Here is a 14,680-nt window from a genome sequence, read left to right as displayed (position 1 = left end):
TTACTGTCCACTTTGATTTGCAGCCTAAGAAGCCCATACACTTAACAAGTGGTCATTTGTACACTCAGACTGATACTGGAAACACAGATGTTTTCGCAGAAAGAGATGCCCATTTAATTTTATGGAAAATTTATCAGACTCCAACGATGGTTCATCGCTGGTTTTAAAGGTAAAAATGAAAAATATTAATTCCCCCAGTTAGGCATTTAATACACCAAGAGCTATTCTGCCTGGTACAGTTTTGCAATTTAATGATACCCCTAACTAAAGTCATCAAAAAAAGATGACTAGTTTTCATTTTTTAAACAAAATGAAAGGAAATCATGCTTTACCACAGCATTCTCACCAGTTCTATGCTACCTCCAAATAGGAATTTAGGAGCGTAAGATTTATAGCGTCGGAAATTAACAATTTTCCTCCTCTTTACTTTGAATGGTGATAAAAAGCAGAAAAATTAGTTTTCTGTGCCCGAATGAACACGGAAGTCTGTACAAAGTCTATATGACCACTCAATCAGTATTTTTCTATTTGTGATCATTTCTTCAAGAGAAAACTTGCCTCAACAGGAATTTTAATATGCAGCTTCACCCCAAGTTGGGGGACAAGATAAAACGACTTGGTGTGTTCTAGAGTTGTTGCTCTCAACTTACAAAGATAACATAATTCTTAACCTGAGTAATCTTCACAGCCCATCATCTACTGTGGATACATGCCAATATTAACTTGATTTGATGTCTATGTTGTCACTGAGGTTTGAGAAAATTTTTCTAATAGTGATAAAGCATTGAAAAAGTTATCTACCTCAGCTTAAGACATTATTGGTTCTTACCTTTCTTCGTTTGGACTGGAAGTCAGTAATATCCAGTTTATCTATGTCCGGAGGCTGAGGAAAAAACAAAGCATAACTATTAGAGGGCAATTTTTTTCTCCTGAGAGAGAGGGTTCCCTGCAACAAAAATGTGGGGGTTCATGGTCAACTTACACAACACAGCAGCAAAACAGATGCCATTCTTTTAGCATCCTGTTGAAGAAACAGCGCAATAAATTAAACCGGCCACAACGTAAGGAAGAATAATTTTATCTTTATGCTTTGATGGCACATTTACTAAGTTTTATAAACACATGAAGCAAAAACAGATTAAAAGAAGTGCTATTTACCAACAAAGGGCTTGACAGCTTCTCCATTGCCTCCAAGATGCGCCGTGCTGAGGTACTTAAGGTAGCGTGGGACCACACAGTTTCTTGTCCAGCTTTCGCTCTCTTTTGTGCCTGAAAAATTAGCATTTTAAGTGTTACAATGGTCAATTCTGAGCTAAAGAGGCATGTATTTTACGTCCCAAGGCTACACTGATGATACAATCAATATATTCTGATGACAGAGAAAAATGCAGTCACTGGGATTTTAAGCCATAAAGAAGAGAATACATTTGGAGTTTAATGAAGTTTACCTTGGGCCTCAGTGCATCTTGCACGTGCTTGTTGCACGAGCAATAAAAGAACTCCGTACTTGTAAAAGGTCAAGACGGATGATGCTAGGACTGCTAAGGCCTCCGAAGCAGTAATCAGGGAAACAGAACTCAAGAAAAGGCTTGTGGTACAGAAAGCATTTTCAGTAACAACACAGACCTCAGAGTTTCACGATGGTCTAAGTGTACCATCTTAAAATCAGTGTATACAATCATAACCAGGAACTAGTTTTACTTCTCTCTTGCTTCCTCCCTTCCCCCAAGATTAAAGTTGGCTGCAAATCTTTGTCTTAAAAGATAAAGATCTGATTTAAACTGTAACAGATCTAAACATTACACTGAAAAAGTAAACTGTTTATTTGCACCACCCAACTTCAAATATCAGTCAAAAACTTCCTTTGGTGTGACTTTTTTTCTTCCCAGGTTAAACCCCTCATATAACCACACTGTGCTTATCACACGATGTGAAGACAGGAAGCAGACCACGCAGCATGTAAAAACACAAGTGAGACTCACAGAACCACAGAATGGTTAAGGTTGGAAGTGACCTCTAGAGATCGCCTGGTCTACCCCCCCGCTCAAGCAGGGCCACCCCGAGCAGGTTGCCCAGGACCATGTCAAGTCAGCTCTTGAAGACCTCCAAAGAGGGAGACTCCACAGCCTCTCCGGGCAACCCGTGCCAGGGCTCCATCAGCCGCACAGTGCAAAAGCATTTCCTGATGCTCAGACAGAGCCTCACGTTTCAGTTTGTGCCTGTTGCCTCTTGACCTGGCACTGGGCACCGCTGAAAACACAATGGCTCTCTATGCTCTTTGCACCATCCATTCAGGTATTTATATACACCAATAAGATCCCCCCTGAACCTCATCTCCTCCATACTAAACAGGCCCAGCAGTCCCTGCCTCTCCTCAGAGGAGAGGTGCTCCCAGTCCCTTGATCTTCTTGGTGGCCCTTCGCTGGACTCTCTAGTACCTTGCTGTCATTCACAGCAAGCAGCAAGAAGCAAGCTACTCTCTCCTTTAAAAGCCTAGTATTTTGGTTCCTCTTTTTACCATAATGCAGTAATATTGTAAAAAACAAAAATAGCCGACCAAAGAGGGTTCCCAGCTTTGCACCACAAGGTTTCAAGGTTTCCCGTAAGTGAGGTACTTGTACTGCCCTTTTTCCGTTGCACAAATGGACTGTCAGAACAGAGCCAGCAAACCCGCGTTTTCATTTTCTTCAAATTCCTTTTGATTTATCGATAAAAGTCACTTTCATTTAAATACATTCCTACCAAACCTGATTTGACTTTCCTTTTCGATTCAGCTCTAGCTAATCAGAGTTGTCAGCAGTTTTTATTTGCTATTTCCAAGAACTCTTGGGGGCAAATAACTCTCTCCAAGAACTATATGAATCGTTCAAAACAGAAAGCATGTTACTGCTTATCTTGGGACTGCATTTAGTCCTGCATGCCTCTGTGTACCAGAAGAACAAAGGATCAGCAAAGTTGATTTTAGATATTTTCAAAGACTGCAGGTTTATACAACATATCCATAGCATGAATGTAGGCATGCTTGGAAAAGAAGATCCACAGATAAATATTAGCCAGGTTTGACTACTGTAGCTTTTGCTACCATAAACACAAGTTTTCAAAGTTATGCTGTCATTGGCTTTTTTGCATCAAGTTATTTTAACGTAATGTAGTCAGAGGCAGACAATGGCACTTAAATGGAATTTTTTGAAAGACCTAACAACAGAGGAAACCCCAACTACCAACAACTAGCCCAAACTGTCATTCTTGTTCTTTCTGACAAGTATTACCTGTGGTAAAAACTGTCATTAAAGAATTTAAACAGAAATCAATCTCAGACGTCTATTTTTGTAGACCAAGAGGGCAGAAGAGCAACTGTTACCACATATTCAGCTCCCTGCTCAAAGCTCCTTTGGCAGTGCTGCTTTTTTTATTTCCATCACTATTTCCCACTACACTACTTTTCTCATACCTGATAAGGTTCCGTCTTTGGCTGCCTTGATCTTACAGCTGCACCACCGGCATAGGCCGTCTTTCCGGGGTAAAATGGAGAAAACCCAAGCTGGTTTTGCTTAACAACAGACGTGCTTCCACGTACCTACGGAAACACAGTGTGAGAAGTGGATAGAAAAACAGGTACACATTCAAACTGATTAAAAGAAATACTGTGCAGTACTTACAGGACACAGTCCTCCAAAAACAAATAAACTGAATGCAGGTTTCTTAGAGCTAGCTGCAGAATGCTGCGAGAGGGAATGAGTTCTTTCAGCTTCTGTGGGCCAGAGCAGTGACGATGAAGTATTTTTTAAAACTGCAACATCTGCCAAAATGACGTATGCTAGATGTAAATGCCTCTCGTACGTACAGAACTTTAACAATAAAGATCACACTAATTCAAGTTCTTCAATACAGAAAAATAAGCATGACTTCAGCTTCTTTAAATAGATCAACTTCACGTACAGACTGAAAACCAAGTATCACCTACAAACTTGAAAACTGTTCACAGAGCTGCAAGTAGTTTTCACCAATCTTACCAAGTTAATACTGTGCTTCCAATGCAGATTTTTTTTTCCTTCAGGCTAAGATAAAAGAGGACCGCATAAACATCAGTGCATTTGTACGGACAAAGCTTTTTTCTGTGTTGGTAAAAGGCTGGAGGCCAGCACAGATCATAATCGCACAGGTTTTAAACCTGGAAGATTCCCCAAAGGCTGCTCTAAGAGTTAACGATCTTCTGCCCATGTATGTTTTACGAAGACACACCAGAAAGTTCTAGTGCACTCAGGTTATATTGCTAAAGCCCAGCAACTCTACTCTCAGCTGTACAAAAGTTCTCTGGAAAACCTGCTGAGCACACGTCAGTCCCTGTCTATATGGGGGACTAGAAAAAGCTGCAAACCTGCTGTTCGCCCTTTCAGCGAGAAGACCTACGTACCAACCTACATCGACACGATGCTTATTTTTTATTTTAAAATGGTGTGCTTTCCTCAATGAATTTGGCAAAAGACATGAAAGTATTGACAGCTGAAGCCTTCTACCAAGAAAGGTCAAAAAACAGCCTATAGCTTATGTCAGAGTAGTTTCTTTATCTTCTCTTGCTGAAACACAGGAAAACATCTCGTGTTCCTATTTGTCACCTGCACTTATTCACATTTAACCAGCTGTCTGTTAGATATTCTGAGTCACTCTTCCTTCTAGACAATCAGCCTAGTTGTCAAGCTACGGCAAGTCAGCCTGATTTCCTACCGTCCCAGTTCAAAATTTACATATAACCTAGCTGAACGTGTATATTTCAGCATTGACTCTTTCTAATATCAGGGTACCATAAACGTATTCCAAAGCACGCTTCTATTAAAAAGGTGATAGGATTATATACTTCTAAAACACTAAAAATTCAATTTAATTCTCGCATCCAAAGTTGACATTCACCTATTTTATTTACTAAGGTGATGTGGAATATTAAAGAATGCAAGGTACTTCACATTAAAAAAAAAGTCAATTAAACAGAGAACACAAAAATCACCTTCATCAGATGCTCTAGAGGAGGAATCACTGGTTGTTGAGATGTTATCATCGTCTTGTTGAGAGGTAGAATCTTCTATTTCTTTTATGAAGGACAGCCTAGGACTGCCAATGCCAAATACAGAAGATGTCGAGGGCTGACAAGGTGGGACAGGAGAATCCAGCGTGGTATAATTCAGACGGCTCCGATGAAGAGAGGGCCTTGTTAACACAACTGGGAAGTTCAGTGCTGATCTACTTGTGGATGGTTCTAGACAAGAACAGGGAGATAATTAGCTTTGCTATAGACAAGCTCACAGAAGCCAAAACCTGTTTCCTATCGACAGCCATGCTATTGCCAAGTTCTAAGCGCAAAAAGAGAGAAGCCAAATTTAACTTCTTCCTCACCCAGATACGGTTGCATCTAACTGTCTGGCTACAACAACAACACTGCTTGCGATACACAGTATTAATGTTGCATCCAGAAGTAGTTAACTATGAGGATTTACAACACCACATTCTGACCCCGTGCTCAAATGCTCTAACGCTGACTTGGCCGTTCACTAAATCAAACATATATACTCCTTCTCCCATGTACAGCTTGCAATAAGCTTTACAAAATTTGAGATTACACGGTAAATTACAGATAACACTGCAGCTTCCATAATATTGGAACAAAGGTTACATTAATCTGAATACACAACATGAAAATGAACGTTTGCAGTACTTTTTTCCCAAGTTCTTCCATATCAGCTCACGTTAGAGGCAAAACATCATCTCCTACCCATTAACTATTGGGATTTTGACCCAAGGGACAAGGATGTTGACCCAAGTAACCAGATGAGCATTTTTCCCTCTTGAAGCAAAGGGTCTGCAAACAATGCCAGTGGCCTGGAATAGGTGGCCTTGAAGTCTATCTTGCTAAATGAATGGAACTATTCATGGGTATTTTGCCTGATGAAAGCCTACTGTCTCTCCCAGGAATCTGGGCAATTCAAATGACTTTGAGCCACTATCCTCTTGATACTTGAACTGAAGCTTAAACTAGTTAGTTCAATCTTCATAACCACTGCAGTACCACTAATTAGCTCTCCAAACCATGAGCAGATTTTTAGGACAGCACCGTTTGAGATACAGAAAGTTCTTCAGGCGGAAGGCCACCCAATATAGGCTCCAGCACACTGATACCTCAGAACTGAAGAAACACATTGGTTTCAAAATGTAGTAATAATTAAAAAAAAAAATCTTATTCTTAAGCATAGTAAGCAACACCCACGGACAGCAACATAAGCTGCAAAAGGTTCCAGGGTGTCCACCTGCTCCTGATCTCCTGGAGTTAGCAAGCTTGCAGTGCAGCTGTTCTTACTGAAAGCTCCTTTCACGCAGTTACATAGGAAAGCCAACATGTGTTCCTCAGTCACGAAGACCTTCTCTATTCTTTTCTCCAAACTCATTCCCAAGCTACAGCTACACAGAAAGCCATCAATCTCCTTGTTTACAATTAGATGAGATTGGAGGCAAAGATATTTCCTCCTTATTTTTTGATTCTGCCAACAACAGAAGCAACTGACTTTCCACATTATCTATGGTTACCTACGCACGCTCAGACAAAACTTCTTTACTTATTAAAAGCTGACTTCCCCAAAACAGCTAATTTAAGAGAAACTCAAATAAGAATAGATGCAAATTTATACAACAGGACTACAGGAACAGTGAGAGGCACTGGATATAAGACAAATTAATCTTTCATGAGGTAAAGGAGTTGCAAACCTCGTTGCCAACGGTCCAAATACCTTTTCAAAGACACCCCCTCCCCCCGCGTAGACCTTAAAGTTATTGAATATTTTAAGGATAATAATCTCATAAACCACATCCGTGCACAAGTTCCCCAGTTCACCATCAAGTTAACGAGGAACTTTACTAAATTGATCAAAGCCCAAAACAAAAAAAAACCAAAACAAAACAAACAAAGTCGGGACACGAGACGGAATTTTCCTCTGCCATTCTAGCATCTAGTCTTTTGTTTCGAAGACTGCAAAACAAATTAATTTTTTTAATTGCCTTAGGCAATTAGACAGATTTTCATTCCATATCTTTTAAAAGATGGAAAATGCAACCCAGCACACTTGCAAATGACTTATTTTCAGCATTTAGCACCTGGCTAATAGAGTACCTAAAGTTAACTGATGCCTTCCAAGAGCATAAGATGTATGCTTCGTAACTGTGTATACAGTTTAAAGCTAAGACGGTTTCACAAACAGTTGTTTCGACTTTTTTGATTGTTTGTTTTTTTTTTTCATTCTGTCAAAACCCTCATTCCAATTTCCTTTTGAAATTCAGATTCAAAACTAGAAATCTGTGAATAAATACAGATGGCCAGAATTCCAAATGATTTTTCACATACCTCGTCTACTAATTCCTGCTGGTTCAGGCGTGAATCTCTCATCGATTATGGTATCTTCATCTGAATAATCGTGGTGATAGTTTACCGGAGTCTCCTCCTGGTTTGCAGATTCATTTCTGTCTACACACTCCTCCTCACGCTTATTGAAATACTTCTGCAGCCAGGCCGGTACAATATTTTTCACCGTTTCTGTCATTCTGCTAATTATTCCCTGCTTGAAAGAAAAAACACTTGTTTAATTACAGAAACGCAGTCAACAGCATATGCTGCGATACCACCTTCCACGGACCTTGAAGACAGATATTATACAGCAAATATTCAGAAGACGACGACGAGGTTGATCCCTGGCATAGGATCGCTACACTTCTGGTAAACCTAAAATTCACCTAAGATTGATTTACAACTACCTATCACTTTCTGCACTTCCAAGTGACCTTGGCAAGGTTCAAAGTTTTGAAACCTCTGCCAAAATTCACCAGCAGGTCGTCAATCTGCAAGGCTATCAGGAAACTCTACGCCTGAACAGCTCCTGACCTACAGACTTGTTCCAGGACTCTTCCTCTTCGCACCCTCCCGTGAAAACCAACTAAACCAGAAGTTCAGCAATTACCTACTGCGACAGTCAGGACCATACTACCCATTAAAATCAGTGAATCTAAATATTTTCAATTTTAGTAATGCTGAATTGCAGTGACTATACGCACAAAAAACAGTTCTGCTCTCAACAGTCAGGCTAACCCAGAAGATGTCCTGGAAGAAACACAGCTATAGCTATAGCACCAGCACCTCCTCTTGCAAGAGCCTTCTAAAGCTGTTGCTGTATTTTGTAGAAGACTGACTCTGCGGCATACATCGGGTACGATCGGAGAATTCCCACCTGACCAAAAGCCCCAGGAACTACGGTTAAATAAAAGATAAATTAATATAAATGAATATAATTAATAATAAAAATTAATAATAAAAATTAATATCCAGAAAGCTGACAATCATGAGCTAGGCATCCTGCTAATCATCCCTCCTGCATGTAGGGAGAAAAAAAAAAGTAAATTAGATCCAGGACTAGTTCCCAGGAACTTTGAAGCTGCTAACTATACTGCCTACAGTGCCCAGGCACCTTCAGAGCTTAATGGTAAGAGACAGAGGGTTTGGTGGGCTGTAATTAGGATCACAAGCACACAAAACACATCTATTTAAGTATTTCTAAGAATCGACTTATCGACTAAAGTTGTAGGGGGAAGGATGAGAAAAACAGCGGGGTAGGGATCAGAACCAGAGGTATAACCTCACAAAATCGCATCGGTCGCTTTCGTGCCTCCCCAACTGCATCACTGAGAGACAATTAACATTAAGCCACAGAACCTTCTGCAGAGTGGACATGATATTGAAGATAAACTGAAATTAATTGACAAATGCTCTAAGCAAGCTATCTGCTCAAAGCTCGTCCTTTTACGTTATGAACATTTGCACGATTCGTCTGGTTACAAAGCTAACTGCTATAATAAATGCACACATGTAACACCTATCAGTTTGTCTATTTATCAAATCATTAAAATTCTTCCCCGATAAGTTACTGTTAATTTGATCTGCGCTGGATGTGCAGCAGCCATTCTCTGTGCAGAATCCCCCAGATATCCCCACGCACGTGTTTGCTCTGGCACACTCTTTAAATAAACCTACTGGAAAACACGCAGAGATAACAGACAATGGAAAAGTTAGAAAACCATCTCCACTGATTATTTTCAATCCACGTGTAAGGTTTATCAGTTAGCTACACAGTGTCGGCACACGCAAGCTATGGCACTTTCAACATTAATGCACTGTTCAAGCCAGAGGTTTCAACGGTTGCTCTGTAAGCGTGGGGAATGTTTGCATTGCCCTTCCAGGCCAGCTTTAGATGGACAAGATTGATTGTCAATATGTGGTATAAGGGACTTGGCATTTCTGCAAGTGATAAAAACCTAAATGAGCAGCTATCCATGCGTAGCGCTCCCTTGGTTTTGCATATGATAATCAATCCCCTCAGCTACGTTGCTCATTTAATAGCGGAGAGGTTTTGGCTGAACAAACATGTGCAGAGGGCATCTCCAGAGCATCTCTCTGGGCGTCCTGACATTTCTTAGCAAAGAGCTGCTGGGAGGGATCTCGGCGCGTCCCCCCTCCAGCACGGGGATTTTCACACCCCGAATTGACGGACCGCTTTCACCGTCAACCTGCTGTACCCTACAGCACAAACGAGAAGCAAAGCCTGGCAGGTAACGTTCAGAGAATTGATGATGGGCTGAGGAGGGGTGCAGGGAGCGGGGAAAGCCCTGGGGGTGGCACTGGGGGTCCTGAGGGCAGCGGGCTGGGGGTGAAGGGGAGGGGGAGGAGGGGGGTAATGGGCTGGGTAGAGGGGTAAGGGGGTAAGTAAGGGGCTGAGGGGGTAACTGAGGGGGTTAGGAAGGGGCTGAGGGGGTAACTGAGGGGGTAACTAAGCCGTTGAGGGGGTAACTAAGGGGGTAACTAAGCGGTCGAGGGGGTAACTAAGGGGGTAAGGAGGTGGGTAGGGGGTAACTAAGGGGATAAAGGGGCGGGTAAGGTAAGGGGGTAAGTAAGGGGGTAACTGGCGGGCTGAGGGGGAAGGGCCCGCTGTGGGGGGGCCGCTCCTCACCCGCTTGCTCCTGGCACAGGGGGGCTTCGCGGCGCCCAAACGGTGGCGCCGCCTCTTCACCTTGCCGCCGGCCGCTCCTCCTCCTCCTCCTCCTCCTCCTCCTCCTGCTCCTCCTCCTCCTGATCGGGCTCCTGGGCTGCCGCCCGGCGCCCCGCCGCCACCGGCCCTGCCACCGCCGGCCATGCCGCTGCCGGTCGCGCCGCTACCGGTCGCGCCGCCCGAGGCCATACCGCCCCCCCCCCGCGTTCGGTGCCGTCACGGGGCCCCCCCGCCCCCCGCCGCCACGCGCCGCGGGGCCTGCCCTGCCCCTCGTGGGAATAAAAATGTTGTTTTTGCAGAGTTACGTTGTTTAAAGGTAAGGAATGGGGTATCGAGGTGTGCTTGCAGCGATAAGAACGCTTAGCAGGCGACCTTGTAAAATGCAGACAACCAGACTCCGTAGAACAATTCGGGGAAAATCACGGTGTTGAGTCAAGTCAGGTAAGTGAAGAACCATTACCGCTTCAACCAGTAAAAAAGTCGAAAGAAATTCGAAATTTAACAGGCCGGCAACTGAAGGCCATGCATTGTCTGGGAAGCATCAGACAGATTGTGAGCCTGGATCACCCCCTCAGTGGGGAAACAGGGGAGGGTCCCGTCATCAAAAAGTATATAAACTGGGTTTTGGAACCAGCAGGGGCGCTCCTGCTCGTGGGACGCCCGCCACTGCGATCGCGAATAAATTCCTGCTTCGCTGAGCTCCTCGCCTGAGCCCAAGTTATTGGCTACGGAGTGTTTCTCACAATTTGGGGGCTCGTCCGGGAGCCAGTCGCCTACTGGGGAGCCCCACCGCCGCAGCAGCAGGAAGGCATGCCCCGCTGATTTCAGCGGTCCTGTGCATCGACGGCGGCGGTTCTGCGGAGAGCTGACAGAGGGCCCGAGACTGATGAAAGAGGCAGGATCCGTGAAGGAGTGGGGAAGGGAAGAAGGCAGGCACTCCGGCTTTGAGAATTGATCCGGTAACTCTGTGCACAGACCAAGGTAAGAAATAGGAAGTATTGCCTTGGGGGTCGGGTGAGACTCTGTGTGCCGTGTGATTGAGACGTACTTTTGTACGGAGCGAGTGTGGAGTCCTGATCCGCGGTTCCGCAGCTCCGCGAGGGGCGCGGCCGGAGACGGACGAAGCGTGAGATAAGGGAGAGAAAGGAAGAGTCTCGGGAAATGTGGTGTATGGTAAGCCCTTGCACGGGGAAGTGCTTGGCAATACACCAGGGAAATTTGGTGTGCGGTAGTCCTCGCACGGACGGGACGCCCGCCACTGCGATCGCGAATAAATTCCTGCTTCGCCGAGCTCCTCGCCTGAGCCCAAGTTATTGGCTACGGAGTGTTTCTCACACCCTCCCCCTCCCTCCCTCGCGCGCCCCCTCCCCTCACGGGAACGCGCGCCCCCCCCTCCCGCTGCCGCTCCCGTTCCTCGCCCCGCCCCGGTCCCGTCCCGGTCCCGCCGCCCTCCCGCTCCCGCCCTCAGGACCCGGCCGCCATAATGAACCCCGGCCCGGCCACCGTAAGCACGGGGCTAGGAGTCACCTCCAGAGCCTCCCCGCGCCGTGGCGCCGACCGCTGGTGTGCCGCAGCACCGCGCCGGGCGTGGGACGGCGCCCCGAGCCCACAGTGCTCGTCAGAAAAGCCCCGCACCGACAACCGATACCCCCGCACCGACAACCAACAGCCCCCACGCCGACAACCAACGCACAAGCAGTGTTTTAGGCCGGATTCGTGGCCCCGTTGGTCCGGGAGGCAGTCGTCACGCTAAATTCTACCCCACGGCAGGGGAACGATGGGCATCGTGACAGATCGCCGCCCCAGAAAATAAACACATAAATAAAGAATAAAAACGATAACGGGACATGAATCGTGCCCTTAATAACAGACATTGGGCAGTGAAATCACCGACTTCTGCAACAATACGTGCTCAGGGAACTGACTAAAACCCCTCCTGCATCGGCCATGTAATAGCTAGGCAAACATCACATAATACTTCCCTCCCTCATGTACACCAAACCTATTAAGGCAACCATAGTAGCGTGATAACGTGATTTTTCTCCTCCAGATCAGCGTCAAAGGCAGCTACGCTAGGTTTGCTCATAAGTTCAAACGCTGCTTTATTTATTTATTTAAATGCCATTTTTCTTATTTAGAAGGATTTCCATAGGGTGACAGGCCTTTAATGACACTCACGACTCAGAAACATTTGCCGATGCAGTCAAACGGTGTCTATTAACGCGAGGCACTGAAGTTAATTGGTATTAAAAATGAGCCAAAACGAAAGGCAAGTATCTGCGTGTCCAGCAGAATGACAGCGATCATCACCATTTGATCAACCTTCCCTGTGAGGTCTATCTGCAAGTTACTTTGAGGTAGCGCTAGAAAGAAGCGGTTGGTTCAGAGCATCCCTGCAAAAAGAAACATCCACGGCTTAAGTACCGTTTACTCTTTTGGTATCCTTTTAAGTACTTTTTACCCGTTTCGGACTCCTGCCTCTTCCCGGCTCACTGATGACAGCATTAGTAGCCCCTCAAGCTACTGTCCTACAGCCTTTCCCATCAGTGAAGAGATAGGAAAAACCCCACTACTTCTTGGAAAAGAAAACCAGCAGGTTTTTGAATAAAAGCACTCTCTGTTGCAGCTAGGTACAACGAAAAGAGTTTATGAAATCATTACGGGACATTCTTGTAGAAAACTTCCTCAAGCTTGGAAGAAAAAAAAACATTTCAGCTAAGTAAAACAGAAAATAACTGGAAGAAGTGAAGTATGGCGGTGTTGGAAAAGTTGCTTCAAAGACTTGTTTAATTAAAAAGAAGGAAAAAAGCAAGTCCCTACTGCAATCCCATCTTTGTCAAACTGATGGCGGGCACCAGTACGATGTGTTCAGCTAACACAGGCTGGAAGTTGTAACTGCAGCTGTGAAGTTTACCCAGTAAAAAGACTCCGCAAAGCATTCTAGCAGTTCCGATGCAATCACTGCTTCCTGAATTTGTGACTCACGGTTAACACGGCAGTACAGGAAGAAGTCTGGCATTCACTGTGCTCTTACGGTAAAGAATCTGCCCTGCGCACACCATCCCAAGCCAGGTATGCGCTCCTAACAGGAAAGGACGATAGGCTGATAAGTCTCAGCAGAGGGAAAAAGACATCAGAGAACTACTTTATAACAGCAGCACGCGGGCTGCAACCAACGTTCTCTTCCTCTCATCATTTTCATTTCTGTGGACTCCAAGAGAATACACTCCCAACATTTTTCAGCTCTGGAGAACAAACAGCCCAACCAATCTCATTCACTGAACTACAAAACTGGTATTTTCGCTATCTAGTCCAGAAAAGGAGGCGCACGTCTCTAACGTACAGTGTAGAGACCTTGTTAATAGGCAAAGTCTGCATAAAATAGGTGGCCACAGCCTGATTTTCTGACGTTCAGGGCCTTGGGTCACACACCACCACAGCATCAGACTTAATGAAGTCACCAATCTATGTGGGCCCCTCATTACACAGGTCACATGTTATGGACCAACCTCTCAAAGGCCAAAAACCAGCACTGATACTGCCGGGCCAACACACATCTGTAGCATCCCATTTCTGGGTGACAACACAATGAATGTTTCCACAAAGTACTCGATGCAACCTAACTACTGTGTTTGGTGATGCAAAGCAAGCCGTGTCAAAGCAGCGTAGCACCCAGGCACATTCCTGGAAGATGTTTTGCTGCTCACGTTGAAGAAAATAGATAAAAAAATCCTGTGCAGTTTGCACTTCTGAGCTCAAGTACCACAGCTATGCACTACAATTGAAGTGGCATCAAAGCTTGTAAGGTTTTGAAGCTTCAGCACTGCCATCCAAAGTCAAGGAGGCTGCATCTATTATCTTGAATTTGCCCCAGCTCAGTCCCCTGAAACAATTCCATAGACACGTACAAGCAACCCTTTTCCCACCCAGATTCTTTGCTTCATCTATTGCACCTCTACCTTGTGTCATATTCTTATTAATCTGCCCCTCAAAAGACTCCCTGGCTCACACAAAGAAGCAACCCAACAAATCCCTGTTCCCAGCCACGTTGCTTTCATGCTTTGGGAAGAGTTAACTGCAACAGCTCTAACTGTGATGCCACCTCACCCCCTCCACCTATGTGAGGTTCTTTGCCTTCTGCCTCCTCCTACGTGTACACCTGCACTAGAACCAGGAAGAATGTGCTTCCTACAATACTCCAAGAGCCTCTTCTGTTTCAGGATGTCATCATTTCAATTCAGGACTGAAAGTATTCCTAGCAAAAACCCAACAGCTAATAGCTAACAGAAGCAGTTGCTGGTGATCAGCTACAAGTAACCTGGAAGTACTGAGGAGTCACAAAAGAGAATTTGCATTACATTTAAGAACAGCATGCAGCTTAGGACCACTGCTTTCACTGACTACACTAAGCCATAAAAAAGAATTGGATTCTTACCTGCCATCACAGCAATTATGGTTTATGTTGCCCCCAAAACACACACGGCAGTACCAGAACTGTGTCAACTAGCTTTAACAGCTTCCCCAGCTATTAAGTACAGTAATTTCTGCTTCCTTTTTTTTCTTGGAGGAATATTCTTTTGTTTCCAGCCTCACTTACTTACTATACA

At 44.7% G+C, this 14,680-nt stretch overlaps 1 long non-coding RNA gene across 1 annotated transcript; it reads right to left on the bottom strand.

The window, feature by feature from the left end:
• Window positions 1-1,046: 1,046 nt before the first annotated feature.
• LOC310881568 lies at window positions 1,047-3,784 on the bottom strand. Its single transcript, XR_014572452.1, has 3 exons — window positions 3,660-3,784; window positions 3,452-3,577; window positions 1,047-1,269 (listed from the first exon to the last, which is right to left on the bottom strand). It is a non-coding gene; the product is annotated as an uncharacterized lncRNA (long non-coding RNA).
• Between the last annotated feature and the right edge of the window lie 10,896 nt (window positions 3,785-14,680).

The sequence above is a fragment of the Anser anser genome (assembly GCF_964211835.1).
Source record: "Anser anser genome assembly, chromosome: 14".
NCBI lineage: Eukaryota > Metazoa > Chordata > Aves > Anseriformes > Anatidae > Anser > Anser anser.
This window is presented reverse-complemented; position numbering and strand designations above follow the sequence as displayed.